At 38.1% G+C, this 20,714-nt stretch overlaps 1 long non-coding RNA gene across 1 annotated transcript; it reads right to left on the bottom strand.

Annotated features, from left to right (window-relative positions):
• Nucleotides 1–4,073: 4,073 nt before the first annotated feature.
• LOC117706534 (uncharacterized) lies at nt 4,074–5,337 on the bottom strand. Its single transcript, XR_013109643.1, has 2 exons — nt 5,310–5,337; nt 4,074–4,621 (listed from the first exon to the last, which is right to left on the bottom strand). It is a non-coding gene; the product is annotated as an uncharacterized LOC117706534 (long non-coding RNA).
• Nucleotides 5,338–20,714: the final 15,377 nt, after the last annotated feature.

Genomic DNA, 20,714 nt, shown 5'->3' with positions numbered 1-20,714 from the left:
TTATTAGCTTGTCCTATGATGGCTCCTGACACACAACATCATTCACAGTAGAATTAAAAATCAGGACAAAATAGCTACACATCAATCTAAACACATGAATTAAAGACCATTAAACAATGAAATATTATAACAGTAAATAAAAATAATTGGAAAGAAGATAGAAAATGGAAAAGGAATTCTCTCATACTCAAGGACTGGCAGAAATAGTATTAAATGGCCTTGTTAACAAAAGTGACAAACTCAGTGCCATCTCTGAATATGTAAAATTTCTGAGAACCATCTTCTCACACATTGAAAAAAGAAACAATTCTAAGATTCATGTGCAATCAAACATCACAAATAGTCAAATATTCCTCAACAAAAATAACATTGCTGAGAGTGCCTGATAGCTGGTTCCAAATGACAGTATATAGTCATAGTAACAGAAGCAGCATGGCACTGTTGACAATAGCTAAGACAGAGAAGCAGCCTAGGTGCACACTGAAAGACAGATAAAGTAACCATAACATGTACACACAAAGAATTTAATTCAGAATGAATAAAGAAGAATTAAATTAAAGAAGAATGAAATGATGTTGTTTGAATGAAAATAAATGGAACTGAAGACCATCATGTTAAGGAAAAAAAAAAAAAGAAAACAGCCGGACTCAATGTTGTATATTTTCTTGCAATTCAGACAACCGCAGAAACATGGGATATGGAGGTAAAAGATGGAGTGTTAGGGGCATAATTAGGGGCATGGAAATGAATAAGGAAGAGGAGAGAGGAGGGATTTGATGGAGTAATTGAAAGATCCATATGATGAAGTCCTTTATGTGGATTGTGAAAATTTCACAATGAAAAACATGTCTTAGAATAGTGTGTGCTAATTCTTTCTTAGAAAAATAAGTACATGCACCTGTGCTTATAATATCAACAATTTTCCTTAAAATGATAAATAATCACATTTTTGTTGTAAATTTTCTCACAGATATAAAGAATTTTTTAATATTTATTGCACTCAGCTGGAAACTATAGAAAAACATGATCATTTTTATTTGAGACAGGTGTCTTCCACATCTCTAATTTAAATAGAAGTGTTCTTCAGAAAAAAAATTCAGAACGAGGAAAACCTTTTAATTTGATTATGAAGATTATGAATATCTTCTTCTAGAAGAGATTCCTCAAATTATTTTAGGTCGTTCAGTCGATGATAGGTGGGAGTTCCTTTGAAGTGGCTGATCTATTTCCTCACTCACCATTCTCACATAATGACATGTGCAAGTTACAAACCCAAGTAAGGATGAGTCAATCCCACTTAGAAAGAAAAACAAAATAATCAGGGAAGGTGGGGGGAGGGAGGGGCCTGGGTAGGAGAGGGGAGGGTGGAGGGGGAAAGGGGAGCAGGACCCAGTATGGTGTGGGGGGGGGGATAGGAGAGAAGACCAGAGGGCCAGGGGAATAAATGCAAATATGCAGCTATGTGGTGTGGGGGACAGGGGAAACCTCTAGAAAGTCACAGAGTCCTGGGATATGAAAGACTCCTGGGACTCAATGAGGATGATGTTAGATGAAATGTCCAACAGTGGAGAGATGTAACCTAAAGAGACCACCTCCAGTAGATAGACAGTGCCCCAGTCAAGGGATGGGGCCATCTACCCATCCTCAAAATTTTTGACTCAGAATTGTTATTATCTAAAGGAAATGCAGGGACAGAAACGGAGCAGAGACTGAAGGAAAGGCCATCTAGTGACTGGCCCAACTTGGGATTATCACATGTGCAGGAACCAAACTCTGACACTATTATTGATGCTATACTGTGCTTGCAGACAGGAGACTGGCATGGCAGATCTCTGAGAGGCTTTACCAGCAGCTTACTGAAACAGATGCAGATACTTACAGCCAACCATTGTTGACTGAGGTAGGGGATCCCTATGGGAGAGTTAGGGAAGGGACTGAAGAACCTGAAGGGAATGGCAACCCCATAGGAAGAACAACTAACCTAGACCCCTCAGAGCTCCTAGAGACTAAGCCACCAAGCAAAGAGCATACATGGGCTGGTCTGTGGCTCCTGAAACATATGTAGCAGAGGACTACCTTGTGGAGAGAGGATGCACCTAATCAAGTAAAGACTTGATGCCCCAGGGAAGGCAGATGCTGGGGGAGTGTGAGGTAGGGGAAGGTGGGTGTGTGAGGAAAGTGTGTGGGTGGGTGAGTGGAGCAGCACCCTCTTAGAGGCAAAGGGGAGGGGATGGGTAAAGAACTCTGGGAGGTGGGATAGGGAAGGGGAGCAACATTTGGAATGTAAATAAATAAAACAATTTAACAAAAAATATATGAAAGAAAAGAAAAAAGAAAATCTAGGTAATTTCTAAGGAAAATATGGACAACATGATGGATATGGGATTTGCAATAACAATATTTCTGAGGTTATGTTACATTTCTTCTTTTACACTTTTTTTCTTGTTTGACTGATCTTAGTCTTTAAAAAGCCTGCATTATGCACTAACTAATAGCTTTTTAGATGGTGGAAATACCAATTTAAATGTAACAGTAAATAAATAAACAATCGTTCAAATCTCAAGTCAAAACCAAAATAGCTGGAAACACCAGCCAACTCAGGGATGGGTTCTAAGAGATCTATTTTTTGTGGCCTGCACAGAGGTCTCTATCTGAGTCCCTCAAAAAACATCAGTGTGCCAGAGCAGGACACAATGTCTGCCTGGGGGCCTAGTGCTGCTTTTCCTGAACCTGTTGTTCCTCCCAGCCTATTTGAAACATCAATGGGAAGAATCCATTCAACCTTTGTGCTATAGGACAGATTAGAGATGAAGACGTGAGTGAGGCGTTTCAGATTCCTTTCCAGAATATGCTCTTTTATAGGGATCTGCTGAATTCATTGGCATGAACTCCAGGAAGATGCTCTGGAGACTGACCAGCTCAAAGGAGCCAGAATTTGTTTCTCATGAGAAAACAGGCTTTAGATAGTTTCTAGTGCAGTGTGACCCACGATGGCCATATTCCATTTATCTCTGCCTTGTGTGTTTCATGTCTCTCTGTGTCTTATCCTTCTCAGGATACCAGTTCAAGTCTTTTTAAAAATAAAGTTTTTGCCTAAAGCTCTGCCTGGCTCATGTCAGTACCTCAAGTTCAGCTGGAGGATCCTTTGTAATGTAACATCAGTCATTCAGAATTTTGATCTAGCTGTTTCTTTGGGCATCCACAGTAACTTCTTAATTATGTTATGTCTTCAGCTGCCTTTAAACATTCTATTCTGTAAAGCCTGGCTTCCAGAAGGTAAAAATGAGGAAAGTTGTAATGTGCAGAGTTTTGTGAGATGTCAGAGAAGAAATAACACATGTGGAAGAGACAATTTGACCTCTCAAAAACCCTTTTATCTCTATTTCTTCTATCAAACCTGTTTTTAAGAATTGTTATCACCTTATACAAAGGATTTCATAAGTTCCACAAAGCCCCTTTTGTTCAGTGTCACATTGAAATTGGAGTAAATTAATACAGAAAGAGGACAGTGGGAAAGAATACTGTAGTTTTAAGATAACATTTGCTGGGTAGTTATGAGAAAGCCGCACAGTGGCATTGCTGACACTGATGGTGAACTGTTTCTGCTAGTGCATGGGCAATCACTGAACTCTAGCATGCATGGGGTCTGACACTAACTATATCATGGGAGAGAATTTAAATGTATACCAAAGATGAAAATTAGTAGTAGATTGTAGATAAATAGGTGACCAACAAATGATAGAGTTTTTCACCTTGTATTTAAAAAGATAATATTTTAAGAAGTTAAGTAATTTGGCCTTCAAAACAATGAAATATTAATATGGTCAAAAACATAACTTTAAAATAATATTGGTTTAGTCTTTGATGTGACTCCACTTAGAAAACATTGAATTAAATTTTAAAATTTCTCTACCAAAGGATACAAATAAGCCAAAATAGTAATACAATATTAAGCAGTTTTGCAAGAAAAAAAGTATTTATTAGACCATCACCAAAGGGGTTCTTTTTTTTTTTTTTTCAGAAAGTGAAAGAGCAGTGACCATTGCCCTAATTAGGTAACAGGCAGGCTGAGAAGGCTCCTCTGAAAGCACCAAGTAGATACCTGATGTGCTTCCTTCTGAGCCTGTGGTGTACTAAAGCAATGAGAAAGGATCATTCACAACAGCCCCAGGAAAGCAGCAGAAGAGCCTCAGAGAAATGCCTTCTCTGTAAGCGGCCATCATAAACACATGGAGGATTAAGGGTGGGGAAGATTCTTCTGCATCCAGGACAGGCTTTCAAAGGAGGATGGAGGCATTGCTATGGAAGTAGGTGAGACAGATTTCCTTCACTTCCGTTGGTCTGATGACTGCAAGACCCTCACTTGTTCTTGGGTGGACACTTCTGCTGACATGGTGTAGGTTGCACAGGAGGGCATTTTGGTTGCCATGGCTGAGGGGGGCATGGCTCATAGCACACTGGAGGGGGACAAGGCTCAGGGCACACTGGAGGGGGACAAGGCTCAGGGCACTTTGGAGGAGGACAAGGCTCAGGGCACTTTGGGGGTGGGCACACAGGAGGAGGCTGGCAGGGCTGCTTGCACTGCTGCTGCTGGTAAGACATCGTACTGGAGTCTCAGAATCTGAAAGACATTACATGACAGTTGTCACAAGAAGTGATCCCCACAGAGAAACTAGGCTTATGGGACAGTAGTACCTTTGCTTCTCTCCCTGTGTTCCTTTGTGTGCATGTAAATCTCCCACACTCATTTTAGGAGGTCCTGGACGGCCTCTACTACAATTTTTTAAATCAGCTTTAGCACCCTCTATTTTATTTAATTTCATGTCATTTTTCCTAAGAATCTATTTCTGTTTCACACCACTGGAAAATATTATTTATGTGAACACAATGTCCTCATAACCTTGACATTCTTATAAACAGTGCCCATCTAATGCTAGGATATTCTAGGTAGAATGACTGGACAACACAAATAGTAGTTGAAAGAATAGGTGGGTTTCTCATCAGCTTGTGACATAAGACTCTGACATAAGCCTTTGAAATTCATATCCATCAAGATATCATAAATGAAAAGACATATTTTGTTTTCATCTCAAATCACAACTTCCTCAATTATTTTGCTCCTTGGATATCAAATTATAGCTCAAACAAAAGCAAAAGCATGCTTGTACAGCACATGATATTCCTCCATCCCTAAAATTGCATCTTCTAAGTCACATTCATCCCTTGATAAGTTTGAACCAACTGAAATTACTGCTCATTAGAAGACCAAAAAGGCAGACCCTCTTAAGGACTCAAGAATTCAGACTCACCAGGTTCTCCGGAGTAGACCAGTGCTTGAGTACCAGGAATATTGCAGTCAAGCGCTGATACTCTTTTTTATAGGATTCCATGACTCACCCAGTGGGAAGTGGATGTCCCTGTAATGGGCAGGTCCAAGAATTTCCTAACATAAATGCAAATTTATCCATAACTGGCTGGACAGGGACTCTGCAAAATAGGAAATATCCCACCCTTGGCTATCATCACTGGGTTGAGTCCTGTGACTCAGAGGCTTTTTCTTTCCTCTTGGTTCCAGTAATTGTGACACTTGAAGATGTTGAGAGATTTTCCAACTGATTGATAAAGTTCTTTCTTGACCAGGAACCATAAACCTTTTGTTCATAACATCCTTCCTTTGTCTAAAGCTCAAGACTATCCATTTTTTGTCCCTCTTCAGTTCATCCTTAGTTCATTGCTACTGTATAAACCCATTTACAATTTTCTTTTTCACGGATGGAGGGGTACCTTTGCTAGATATTTACAAGTTGGTTAGAACGAAGATAAGCAAATGAAACTTCATTCTGGTCGAAGTCCCCCCTAAGCCATATGATTAGGGTCTTCTATTTACTATAGATTTAAATTTTTCCATAAACATGGAGAAATAATATCCATGTGCTAACAGCATTGAGCTGTCTGTGACCCTGCTCAGCATAAAGTTCCCCTGCCCCTTTATCATTCTTTTCTCTGCATAATCTCAGATTTGACCTACATTCTTTGCCTTTTAGAAGCAATCATCTTCCCTCTGAGAATGGCGCTACTCTTCCTGGAGAGATTCTGGTGGCAGAGTGGCATCTGTACTCCTCGGTGCTTTTTTTTTTTTTTTTTTTTTTTTTTTTTTTTTTTTTTTTTTTCTCTGTTTCCCTTGAATTGCCATAGGAAGGAAATGGGGAAAAGTAAACAATATCCTAAAAATTAATTAGAAATTTATTTAGCAGACTTCAATTGTACGCTCCACAGTGGTGATCCCTAAGGTGCAGAACAAGAAACCATCACATGTAAATAATAGAGAGTAAAGTAGAAGAGTTGATCAGATAATTAAAAATATGAAGTCTCAGTCAGGAAGATATAAAGTTAGGTTAGATTCATACATTGGATTTTATTTATTAGCTTTCTAAGCAGATTTAATAACTTTGACAGACAGTATTTTAAAACTCTTCCTGTAGACACGTTTGTTCTGTCTTTCCTACCAGTTCTTCACCAAGCCCATCCCTCTACTATCTTGTCCTACGTATATCAGATTTCCAAGAGAAGATGGCAACACCATTCCTTAAGACATTCATTGGTCACAGAAAATACCATCAATGCATTTATAGACTGTTCTCATCCCTGTCTCTTCACCATTTCAGACAATCAGTAGGGCTGATTGTGCATTCAATATTTAATGTGTCATTGCTCGTTATTAGAAACTTCAACAGGCAACTAGATTCTTAAATAAGTAGTTAAGGAGAAAAAAAAAGATGGCAAGGAAAATAAAAGTTTTAAACTTTCTGAAGGAGCCACCAGCTGTTCTGAAAAAATACAGGAGTACTGAGTCAACCTCAGCTAAACACTTCAGCTTGTCAGAGCTGTCAATGCTGCTGACAATAAGGAAGAGTTTAGCCAAAGATGCCACTGTCCTGACTAAGTCCCTGCAGGGAAAGAGCCATTATTTCAGCACCTGAGGCCAAGAGCTGACAAATGACATCATTATGAATAGTTTCCATTACCTACTACACAAACCATAGGGCTAGATCAAGGGCCTTTACTCAGAAGATCACTTATGACTCCCTATATTCTCACATCACATCTGAAGCAGCATTCTTCAGGACTGTATACTTTCCATCATTCAAAGTTAGAAAATGAACTGGCAAGCTGTGAGTATAGTATCACATAAAACTTTCATAATACCTTGGGTCTTTTTCCAAATAAAGTATACATTAAAGAAATTCAGCCAATCCCACAAAGACACATATCATGTATTTTCTCTCAGAGTTAGAATCTGGCATGTGAGAAGAACATAAAAATCAAAGGGTTCTATTAACCACGAAAGAGGAAAGGGTCTCAGTGTGGTGAATGTGATCAAATGTAGAATATGTATGAATGAATAAGTGATAAGAAAACCCTCACTGTGTGAAATTGATGCTCATTAATAAAAATTATTTAAAAATTACTAATCATAATAGTGCAGACAACAGAATTAGAGCAGCTGTCCTTACTCTCCAGACTGGGATGGTTACATTGAATGAGTTTCCTGAAGATTAACTGTAGCAGTGATTTTCAACCTATGGGTCATAGCCTCTTTGAGTGGCAAAGAACCCCTTTATTAGGGGTGCCTAAAACCATCTGCATATCAGATATTTTTATTATGATTCATAACAACAGCAAAATTACAGTTATGAAGTAGCAACAAAATTATTTTATGATTGGGGGTTACCATACTGCATCATGAAGGTTGAAGACAATGACCTCTAGGAAGAGCTGCCCCAGATGAAGAGTGAAACACCATAAACAGCCAGATTTTTAATCTCAAAAGGCTGAGGCAAAAAGTACATCATACTTCACACATACACACACACTCACCACAGTAATCTCTTTCATCTCCCTACCATCATTAATAAGATGTCTAATGAACTATGTTTTATTACTGTTAAGGGTCAAAAGTCCTATGCTTAATCCCAGCACTTCTGCTTCCTTATTGCTGAAGGGATTTTATGAATCTCTGCTACACGAGAAATAGCAGAAAAGAGCAAGATTTTATTTTTTAATTCTTGAGAGTTTACTATTATGTATCATGTACCCTTGTATAAGATGAACCCTGTGATTCAAGGTTATATAATCAATTATGAAATAAGTATAAAAAATGGGAACTGTAGCAAACTATTTCTGACATCCCCAAGAAAACGCTAACTACAACCACCATTGGATTTCTGCCTTCTGCTCGTTCTCCATCATCTTTTCATAACCTTGCTAAGTCAGATAAGTTGTTGAGACATATTGTAGAATTGCTTTTGTATTTATTATTTTTATTTTTATTGCATTTATATAGTTAGTTGGGTGGGGAGAAGCACATGCCAAGGTGTGATTGCGGAAGTAAGAAGACAATTTATGAGAGTCAGTACTTTGCTTCTACCATATGGGTCCCAGCAATCAAACTCAGGTGGTTGGGCTTGGCAGCAAGTACCTTTTTTGGTAGAGCCCTGTTGCAGGTGATCTAGGTCCAACCACTCTTCCTGAAGAACTATAGTAATACACAAGCTTTTATTTAAAGTATGGATTCTAGCCACAGGAAACCATCTTGTGGCGAGTCATCATTGCAGATTCTACCCGAATCAGAATTTTGAAGTATTTACTTCAAATCCTCAAAACTATAAATCAAAGAGAAAAAACACACAAAAATACTACCATATACTCAAAACATTGATCAGGTACAGAGCTAGAAGCAGAAGCAGATATTTTGGGTATTTTGATTTTGGTTTGGGTTTTGGCTTTTTAGTTTTTTTGAAAAAAAAATAAAATAAAGAGAAACTGAACTTCCATCCAGCCATGACACATTTTCTTTATTACTGATTCTAAGAGGAAATATACTGCCAGGTAATGAAATATCTGCCTGAATCATAGACGTCATTGTTCTGGGTGTGACAGTGCTCCTCCCCACCTGAGGCCTTAGGAAGCATTGACTTGAAGGCGGTCCTTGTTTACAGAAGAGCAGTTTAAGCACTTCTAAAAGGAACTCATGCTGCATTGATTTCAAGCAGAACAGTAATGAAATATACAAAGGACACAATTGGAGGGGAGACTGTGGTTAAGATGTATTGTATGAGAAAAGAATAAATAAAATATAGTGATTCAGAACTCTTGATTGCAAAAAGTAATTGTTCTTATTTCATGGTTCTGAATGCTGGTAGTACACCTTATGCTCTTAAGTGAACTTTATTTCTATCAGAATGAGGAAGAGAGAGCCTTTGTTAGCAGTACAGATGTAGATGCCAAACAGCTAGCCTATGAAGGAAGATATAGTTTAGGATATGTGGATGGACATACAGGGAGCAGTTTATAGAATTACAGAGTTTTGGGAAAAGGTATGAAATCTACAGTTATAAGGCATTGAAATAACCAAGCAGGTACTTGAAAGAAATCAAAAAGTTAATTTACACAGCTAATTAAATAAACTTAAGTGTCTCCATTTATTAGATGTTTCTTTGCAGTCATTCTCTTGTTTAAGAATGTTGCCTCTCCTTCAGTTGATGCAATCATTCATTAAGAGTTACCATACAAATGGATGGACCTAGAAAAAAATCATCCTACATGAGGTAACTCAAAACCTGAGTGAGGTAACTCGGATCCTGAAAGACAAATATGGTATGCTCTCACAAGTTGATAATAGCTGTAAGTAAAGAATAACTATACTACAATCCACAGACTCAAAGAAGCTAAGTAACAAAGAGGGCTCAAGGGGAAATAGAATAGACATTGTGGGGGTAGGGGTTAAAAAGGGTCAAATTAGGGGGAGGATAGAGGGAAAGAGTACTGAGAAAGACCACTAGAATGAAGGCAGGGCATCTCAGGGATAAGTTAGAAATAGAAACATAATGCAATGAAAACTCCCAGGAATCTATGAGAGTGAGCCTAGCTAAGACTCCTAGCAATGGGTGGGGGTGGTATGGAGCATGAACCTGGCCATCTCCTATAACTAGGCAAGACTTCAAGTGAAGGGATTGGGACACCAAATGAGCCACAAAACCTTTGACCTACAATTTGTCCTTCCTACAAGATGTGCTGGGTAAAAGTAGCTCAAAAATTGTGGGAGTGGCCAACCAATGACTAATCCAGCTTATTTCCCATGCCAAAAGAGGAAGCCCACCCATGACAATGCCTTGAGGGCAGGTTACAGAGTTTGAATAGCCCAGAGACCTAGGATAGAACCAAATATGACAAGGGGGAACAAAAAGAAAAAATCCTAATGATATTGTCTTATACTCATAGATTGGTGTCTAGCCCAATTGTCATCAAAGAGACTTTATTCAGCAACTGGTGGAATCAGATGCAGAGTTGTACAGCCAAACATTAGATAGAGCTCAAGGAATCCTTTGGATGAAGGAGAGGAAGAATTATAGGAGACAGAGGGGTCAAGGACAGCTCTCAAGAAAAACCATAAAGTCAACTAACCAGTGGCTAGATAGAATATCTAATAGATAAAATAACTAATCAGTGGTTCACAGAGACTAAATCAACAACCAAGAAGACTGTGGGGGACTGACCTAGCCCCTCTACATATCTATCATGTTCCAATTTTGTAGCTTGGTCTTCTTGTGAGGTTCCTAACAGTGGAGGCAGGGACTGTCTCTGATTCTTTTGCCTGCTTTTGGGACCATTTTCCTCATACCAGGTTGCCTTGTCCAACCTTAAAACTAGGGGGGTATCTTAGTCTTTCCAGAAAAAAATGATATGCTATGTTTGGATGAAATCCATAGAAGGCCTGCCCTTTTCTGAAGAGAACAAGTAAGTGGGAGAAGGGAGAGGGATGTTAGGGAGTAGAGATTGGGAGGAGAGGAGAGAGAAGAAATTGCAGTTTCCTCTGTAAAAATAATAATAATTTTAAAAATTAAATTTAAAAGAAAATGTTGCCATCAAACACACACATGCAAAGAATCCACTGATGTAAGGCAAGCTGACCAGCAGAAGTCAGGACCAGGTTCATGGGTCACCAGGTTCATGGGGGTCCTTAAGTGTAAGAACCACCCCAGCACAGGAGTGGAACAATTATAAGATCCAAAGGACCAGTAAGTCTGGTGTGAGATTGTGTTTTCTAGAGATTTCAATAAAGCTCCACCAATAAAATCTCATTAACATGGCTGCCAAAGCATGACCTGAACAAAGACCACACCAAAATAGTTGCTAATATAGAACAGAGAATGAATGAAATGCTCCTAGAAAAATAACTACCTGCAGCTAAGAACTGCTGAGATGAGGAGGGTAGACTAACACTGGTTATCCAATACCAAAGGTCAACCCTAAAATCATATACATAAAAGAATCATTATATGGCCTGGGCAGGTTGTATTTATGTATTTACAGTACACATTACATAAATTCATACATACAATCATTTAAAAAGAGGCCATGACTTTCAAAGAGAGTAAAGAAGGGAGATGGGATGGGTGTGAAGGAAGAAAATGGAGAGGCAAAATAATGTAATTATATTATAGTCTCAAAAATAAAAAAATATTAAACATTCTTTTAAATGTATCTACACAATACTTATGTAATTATAAGAGGAGAACTCTTTCACAGTTTTTATTCCCAATTAATCATTTCCTTTGTGAATTTTAGCATAATTCTTTAAAATAGGCCAAAATAACCTCTCAGCATATACCACTTGGACTAGTATGATGACATAAAATAGATCAATACAATTGAACCTTCTATACTACGCCAAAGGTTTTGATAGAGCAGGCTATAGCCTGCTTTACTCCACCAGTCTGACTCCTACAGCCTACCCAAAGCCAAGGTTTCAGAAGAGTTGCCTGCAGTGCTGCAGAGAATCCTAGTGGAAAATTAAAAAGTCTATACGTTAGTGTCTCTATAGAGTGGACAACGTAAATGCAGTTCACCTGACACTCTAGAGTAGATTTGATGTGTGTCATCATTATTGGCCATGTCCTTTCTAGAGATCCTCTCACCTGAGGCATCTGCTCAGTGAAAAGCTTGCCATTAACAGAGCCTTGCCATGTCCCAATCTAAGAACTGGGGTGATATTCAATTAGCCACCAGTGAGTTACTGAGGCCTTTCCACATCCCTTACATTTTCTGCATCATATTCCTGATACATATTCATATATGGCATAGTCCTGGCCATATTCCTTGAGTCTGTAATGAGACACCTGGCCCAACAAGATACTTACAACATTCTTTCCAGGTCTACTCCCCTTGGCCTCAATTCTCCTAATGATCACTACTGCCACTTTCTGACACTAAGAACAGTTTCCGTAAATACTTTTACAATTAGTGACATAGGACTACCTTCAAGAAATATGACTAAAGCCTCATAGTCATGTGTTTTGCTCTTTAAAATAGAACATAGGCATGCTCAGGGCTTGGCTTTGTCATCTTAATGAAACCTGTCCCACTGTGAGGAGTTGAGATTACAGAACTCCAAGGCTTCTGTACTTTACATCTTCATGTCCCAAACTCTGGATTAATTCTCAGTTGTCCAATATAGTATAATGCTCCTCTACAGAATATTCCTAAATACTTGCTTCCTACTCATCCCACCTAATCTTGGTGTCACAAAGTCCTCAGTGAGCATTACATATACTGACGCTAAAGGAACTAAATTCAGAAAAAGTGTTGTAAGTGTCTCAGTCAAACCAGGTAACCAGTCACATAGTCAAGGAACATAGCTAGAACTATGACAAAAAAATAATATGATGAGATATGAAATAACCTCCTTACTCAGTCAAAGGGCTAACAACTTTTGAACTATATTAGTTCAAAAGTTCAAAAGTTTAATGATGATTCAAATCATCATTAAAATATGTAGAAGCCAGGAATGAGTTTAGTAGAAAATTTGGAGAAGGGTTTGCAGAATTCAAGTATTGACATTAATTATCGTTGATTGGGGAATCTTAGTGATGAGAACTAAGTTACTGTTAGTACTTATCATGGTTTTTGACACTATTCTTAGTGGTTATATTCCTCAAAAAGACTTAATAATACAAATTTTTGTTCAAGTTCATAAACTCTGGCAGTGCAAATGAGCAGATAATAACTCTGCCCTAAAATCACACAGCCTTGTCTCCACATAGTTCCAACTCCCCATACCACCGAGGACGTTAATCTTGAATGATTTACAGCAGCATCTGTAATACATTTCACATATTCCTTTCAATGAGCCATCTCCAAGCTCTCTTCTCTTCTCTAACACTGGTTCCTTATTGTTCCATTCATACTTCCCTGATGATTAATTGAAGCCTTCCATCTTTAGTAATTTAAATAACTTCACTGTTTATACCTACTTTAAAGAACCCTTTAAATGTATTAATGAAAGCAAGTGTGCAAATATGTGCTTTTGTAATAAGTATAACCTGTCTTCCACTGCCTGCAGGATAGTAGCAGGAAGAAGGCAACAACATGGGCTACTTGGCACAGTGCATCAGGGCACTTAAGAGATAGTGCTAGATATCTACACATCTCCTTCTTTTCCACTGACTGAAGTAGCTATTGCTGTCTTCTGACCCTTTCTGGATCTCCCAGCACAGCTCAGTGTTCAGATGTAACCAGAGAAGAGCTGTGAGGAGCAATCCATTTGTCCTCAAATGCAAACTTGAAATGAGTATTCCCCAACCTCCATTTCTATTTCACACCAAAGTGGTCATCTTAGGAAATCACATAAAGAATAAGGGGAAAATGGGGATGCTCTTGTGTCAGCAGTGTTCACTAATCCAGGTCATTCCCCAGTGTTGCAATAGAGTTCTTATTTGAAAATTACTCTATATGGCAAAGATAATTTTTAACCTTTTCTATCATAACATGCATTTGAATTTCAAAATTGTTACATAATGTCAACTAGAACTCATGACAGTTTCAGAATTATTGTTTGGAAGAAAACTCCAATGAAAACTCATAAATGTGTAATGATGGTCACATGATATACACATGTGAATAGATTGAAGTACACCTCTAATATATCTCAAGTACTTCTAGCAGGATTTAATTCTCAATAATTCAGTAACTTACCTATCATGAAAAACCTTATCCTGACATACTTTCCCTATGACGCTGTTCCCCTGTGGCCTCCAGACTGTGAGATGGCTCCACTTTCAAAGGCAATGAGCTGCAAAATAGAGAAAGGAACAACTTGAAGTACTGAGTCTCAGTCATTTTCTAGAGGAACAACTTATGTCCCTTAAACTCCAAGAATAAAGACAAGATTAAACATGCACAAAACCTGAAGAAAATATAACTTCAATTTAAAGACCTTTGCTCTAATTTTCAAAAATACAAGTATAAGACAATTCACAAAGTCTGGCTTTTAGCAAGACTGACATGGTTCCTCTATCACCACTTAGACTCTAATACCTCAAGGCAAGATGTTTCATGTTTGTCTGCTGTTTAATGAGTCTTTTCTCCTTAGCTCCTTAATGGTTATGCTAACAGATACAGATGTGCCACTCATCACCAAATGTAAACTCCAAAAGACAGACCTTACCTTGCCTTTCTTACAACAATCCATCTGTAAGTTATTGAATAGAATCTGAAAAATAGTTGATACCAAATAAAGCTTTATTTAATTGCCTCATGAATTATGTAACTTATTTTCCTTTCCTCAAACACACTATATTTGATTCCATTTGCACTGAATTGATTTGATATGATCATCAAAACTTTTCCTAGAATATACATTTTCAAACAGAAGAAATGTGAACAGGGTGAGGCAAAGTCCACACCCATAGCCTTCACTCTTCAGCTGAGCTCTAAGTAAGGTGTAAACACTGACACCTGATATACCATCCCTTGTCGGGAATCAGAGAGTTATAGATGATATCAGTATTATTCACAATGTCTTATTAACAAGTGCCTTCAAACCATACCATTACCATTAAGTCTACAACTGGAACATAGCCTGTTGGACACGCCAAGGGACTTTCCCTAGGAGAAAGCAATTCCTCGTGTACTCCTCCTCATTTACTCATAACATAAAAGGAACACTTGACTTCCACAACCTAATATTAAAATTTGTAGTTATTTACCTACATCTGGAACACATACAGAGGAACCTCAGTTTTCTGAACGTATACTACCAAGTATCCTCTGTCCGTGACAATGAAAATGCTGATGTACTTTCTGGTATAGTGAGTATGTGGACTTTTCAAAAGAAAGGTACATTACAGGCTGGATCTTCAGGATCAACAAACTTCTCTTCAGTCACAAGATCCACCAACGGGCAACTGACATTTAATGAAAAGCTTACTGCTGATCGCCAAGTCAGTGTTTTGAAGCCTTTTAAATAAATGTTGCATGTGAACATTATAGATGTTCATTTGAATTTAGCTGACCTCCACCTAAAATGTTTTGCATCTGTAAGACATCTCCAGTCCTTGAAGCATCACAACATGTTTTTTTAGCTCTTTAACATAGTCTTAACTTATACCCTACAATTAGACATTTTTAAAATATATATATATGTATATATACATTTATATATTTGCTTCTATTTTACATGCAGTGAATGATTTCTCTGCATCTATGAAAACACACTGCATGTGTGCAGTGCCTGTGAAGGCTAGGAGAGTATGTCAGACCCCCTGGAACTGGAATTACAGGTAGTTAACTGTTAGCTCCCTGACATGGGTATCTGGATTTGAACCTTGGTCCTCTCCAAGAGCCACGAGTGCTTTAAACCACAAAGCCATCTCTCCAGACCAAGACAAATGTATGATACAGTTGCAAAAATCCAAATAACAGAGTTGATTTTATTCAGTTGTAGAGTTTGCTATATCTTCTGGGTGGTTTGATATTTAATAAATAGGATTGAGGGGTAGGGTTACAAATAAACCAAAAGCAGGTTGATTTTCAGATGGAATTGTGAACCTGTCTTGGTCTCACACCTCTGGGGAAGGTGAGCTATTTTAGTCTTAGATGTTAACTGAGAAGGCAAAAATAAAACAAAGCCAAAAATTTGCAACCTCCACCTACCAAATACTGCACATCAAACTCAATCAAAAGTTTCTTGGTCTTTTATTATCTTTCTTCCCAGATGAGCTAAAGTCCTGGCAAAGTAAGCTTCCCTTTGCTTGTTAACAATAGAGATGGAGTCAAGCCCATTTCTTTTTCAATGCATTTTTCACTGCTGGAGAGACCCTTTGTTGCCCAACTTTTGTCAATAAAAATGTTTGCTCAATGTACTGATGGCTAACAGTGGTTTTGCTTATTTAATTTTTGAGATAGTGTGTCACTATGCAGTCTTGGCTGGTCTGAAATTCGTTATCTAGACAGTGCTGGCTTCAGAATCACAGAGATCCACATATCCGTGCCTCTGATATTAAAGGCAAGTATTACTATGCTTGGCTAACAATTGTTATGACATGACTGGTCTGAATAGGATCGAATTCTACCTTATTTCCTGCTACATGTACAGCCTTAGACCACAGCAGACATATCTTAGACACTTTTTTCCTTAGAGAGCAACTCTGTGGTCAAAGGAAAATGGAGTGGCAGAGGAGCATCACAGATATAGCAGAAGACTCATACACAACAATCATCACCTGAGCATCCTCTGTAGGAATGCTCAAAGGAAGTTAGTTCTCCTAAGGAGAGTGTGGTGCAAGCCCAACATAATCAAGCCAATCTAGCTATTGTTTATGACTTCTCAAAACAGTCCATTTGTAGGGAGTGGAGGAAGCTCTAAACAAGTGATGTTCTTAGTAATTGTGTATTGTTCACTGGGAATAGCCTAATTAAGGACTCTAAGGTCTCAGAATTGTATGGGCCATGAAGAGGTGTGGCAAAGTTCTCCTCATATTCACATATGAGTATTTATGAGTGATTGATCACTTTGTGAAAACACTAGCAAATGAAGCTTGCTCCTTTTTACTGTTTCTATCCTGAGGCTATTCACCTACAGAGACCTCCTACCAAGATTATTAGCCATATAGCTCAGAGCTAGTCCCGACCTCTCCTGACATATACATACTATGCTATACCTAATTAACAAGCTGAGGTTCTGGGTTGTGTTTTTAGTGGTAGAAGATCCCATTTGACATTATTGTACATGTGTCTGTATATTTAAACTTATTTCTTCCCTTGCTGATCCCACTCAGAATTCCAGAACCCCAGTTACTTGGGGTATAGCATACATACTTTATTTTTGCTCTGAGTGGAAAAATCCCTACACATTTTCTTGAAACAATCTCAGCCTCCCATGAAAACACCCATCATCAACAGTGAAAAGAAAGATTATAGACTTTGATATTTAATCTGTACATGATTATCAGATACTATAGCCCGTGATTAATAGTATAAAGCTCACTATTTCCCATGGACCAAACTCTGTCAGCTTTAAGCATTTATACTCAGTGTGAAATTCCCTGCCTTTTTTAAGACTAAATATATCAGAATAAAAATGCTGGAGGAAAAATAGCATCTTCGACATATGGTGCTTGGAAAACTGGGTGTGTCTACATGTAGATAAATGAAACTACATTTATATCTATCACCTTGCAGAAAAACTAACTTTGAGTAGATCAAAGACCTAAATACTAAAAGCTGAAATTCTGTAGCTTCTGGAAAATTACATAAGAAGTGCCTTACAAGATACAAGTGTAGGAAAGGCTTTTCTGAATAAGAGTTCATTTCTCCAAAAATTAAGGTCAACAACTAATGAGTGTCTGCACAGCTAAAGAAACAATCAACCAGGTGAGGAAGAAGCCCACAGATTTGGAGAAAATCCTTGCCAGCTATATCCATCTGACAGAGGATTAATATCCAGAATATTTAAAGAACTCAAAAACAAAGAGTACAAAAACCCTCTAGTACCAGATGTGAACAACTCTTTTTTTGAGTTAATTTTTAAAGTTAACCAGGGGACTCCCAGAACATGAGAAGCTGCTTATCAGAAAGATACAAAGGCAGACAGATTCCAGAGTTCAAGGTCAGCCTAGGACAGAGGGAGGTTAGACTCAGGTGTAGTAGGAATGGTAATTTCAAGGCAAGGTCCCAACCAGTTTATCTTCTGTGCTTAAGAAAGGCAGAGAGAACTCTGAATTCTTTTTGAATGTTAAGAAAAAAATCTATGCTTACTGTTTCTTAAGAATCAAATGGCTGAAATTACTTCTTTGTTCTAGCCTAAGATTTAGATTCCTGCCTGAAATTACTTCTTTGTTCTAGCCTAATATCAGATTCCTGCCTGAAGCCTACTTCCTTGTCCTTGGCTAATGTTGTTGTGAACCGCACTAGTCTCTGTTCCGGTGCCAAAAATGTTGAGGCCTGAGCTGCCCCACTTCGGGCGGCCAAAAATGTTTCGGCCCTCTCCACTCCCCACGCTTGTCGGCCACTGTTTCCTGGCCCAAGCTGCTGCTCCAGTCCTCGGGTCAGGGTTCAGCAAGAGAGAGAGTGAGGACAGAATCGAAGAATGGAGACCAGACAAAGTGTGTTTCAATCCCGTTTATTCTTCAGTCTCTCTTCCTAGTCCAAGTCCCAATTCTTGAGTTCCTAGTTCCTAGTTCCGAGTTGTACTCCTTCTAGTTCCTAGTTGTACTCCCTATGTTCTCTTCCGAGTGTCTAATGTCTACTCCTACTCCTAGTGTCTGAATCTCTGTTACTCCAAATTGTTCTCTACTCTTTAAAGTGTCTGATTCTCTGATTCCTCTTCTGTCTGCCTCTCGCCTTTATATGTCTCACTTCTAAGCCATGCCTTTTGGTCACGACTTTAAGTCATGCCCCTAGGTCTTGTCTCTAAATCTGATTTCTAAGTCACACTCTTAAGTCACACACCTTTAATCTCACACACCTTTAATCTCACACACCCAAGGAAAGTCCTGGGTATCTAAAGCAAGATGTTATCGGAGTGTGCTCAGCTGTTGTGGGCTATTGTAATCCAAGTCTCATGTCAGGGTATATGGCTCAAGATGGCTGCAAAGCTGATAGCCGATTTCTGCTAAAAGTCAGCTCCCAACACAATGTCATATTCCTGCCAAGCATCCCATTTCCTTGTCCTTGGCCCATGTCAGTTTCTTGTCAAGCAGCCCCAAAAGCTCTCTACCTCTCCCTCTTTTTTATTTCATTAACAAGACTGAGCCTGTCTTAGGTCATTCTGACAAGAATGCCTTCCTTAATCTATCATGGAATATGCTTTATCAAAAGCAATGCACTTTGGTCTTAGATTGATAAGGCTCTGTGCAGAAGTAATTTCAGACAGGAATCTAAACTTTAGGATAGAACAGGGAAGTAGGCTTCAGACATGAAAATGACTTTGGGCTAGGACAAGGAAGTAGGAGCAGATACTTTGGTCATCCTTATAAGCCCTTAGAAACAGTGATCATGGGAGTGTTCACAGAATTTTGTTCATTGCCTTGCTTGTTCTTTGACTATTTGTGTTTATTGTCTTGCTTGTTCCTTGACTATTTGCATCTATTGTATTGCTAGACCCTCAACCTAGAACTGACCTTAATACTTGCATATAATTAAAATGGTATAAAAGCAAAAAGGAGAAGGGAGGATGGGATAGGGGTTTTCTAGGGAGGAGAAGTGAAAACAGGGGATGGCATCTGAAATGTAAAAAAATAAAATATCCAATAAAAAAGATAAATAACAGACATACAGTAGTATGTATGTTATTTATTTAGTATTTATTTAGTTATTTAGTAGGGATGTGACTAACAGAGACTAGCTGCAGTCATAAAGGAAATTGATCTTCCGATGATCAGGAAAATATCAGGGCCTACTTATTAATAATTTATATAGTTTTTCAAATAATTAATAGTAGGAAGATCACAGAATTTCTTAATGGTGTGATAGAAAAATATTCAAAGGAAAAACTCTTTATTGGAGCATGTAGGAGGAGATTAAATATACTAAAGGCAGTTAAATCAGAACACTGGACTCTTTAGAAGTCTCAAGGCTCTGATAGATAATTCAAAGGAAAAACAGTTTGTGAGTGAGGAGTAAGAGACCAACAGTTGCCTAGATTCTGAAATCACAGGGCATTGAGAAAGGCAGCTATGAAAAGAGACAGGGTTGCAAAGATGATTTTCACTTAATATGAAATTTTTAATATTTTAAGTCCAGTTAGGAATATTTATGGCAATTTCAGTGTTATGGAGACAAATAGGTGTGGGGTTGAAAGTAATGTAACTAATGCAAAAAGATGTGAATTTTCATGTGGCACAAACTGAGCAAAACCTGATATAATAAAGTCCTTTATTCTTTAAAAAAAAAAAAAAAAAGAATCAAATGGCTGGGGTCATGGGATGCTGATTCACAAGATAATCAAAAGGAAATCTAGAGTAAAGGACTGGATTAATATATAAAATAAAAGACTAAACCTGTGTTCTTCAGTAGATAGCTATCCAGAGAATTTTATAGGATAAAAAGAAAGAACTGCTTGAAGAACAGACAGAAAGACAGACATACACACACACACACACACGAGACATACACAAAACTCTAAAACTCTAAGGCTTATAGTTAACCAATTGTTATAGATAGATAGATAGATAGATAGATAGATAGATAGATAGATAGATAGATAGATATCAATAAAATCTCAATCCACAAGATTCCCAAACAACTTAGAAAGTTATCCCACTTTTCCTAATCTTTAGATTTCGTATCTACCTATTTACTTGAAACCATTGGGGTTCACATTCACTGCCGTTTTACCTTCCATCTCTCCATTCGATTCTCTCTGCATCCCTGTC

This window comes from Arvicanthis niloticus, chromosome 4 (genome assembly GCF_011762505.2).
Source record: "Arvicanthis niloticus isolate mArvNil1 chromosome 4, mArvNil1.pat.X, whole genome shotgun sequence".
Classification (NCBI taxonomy): domain Eukaryota; kingdom Metazoa; phylum Chordata; class Mammalia; order Rodentia; family Muridae; genus Arvicanthis; species Arvicanthis niloticus.
The sequence above is the reverse complement of the archived record's forward strand: the minus strand, read 5'-3'. Positions and strand labels throughout refer to the sequence as shown.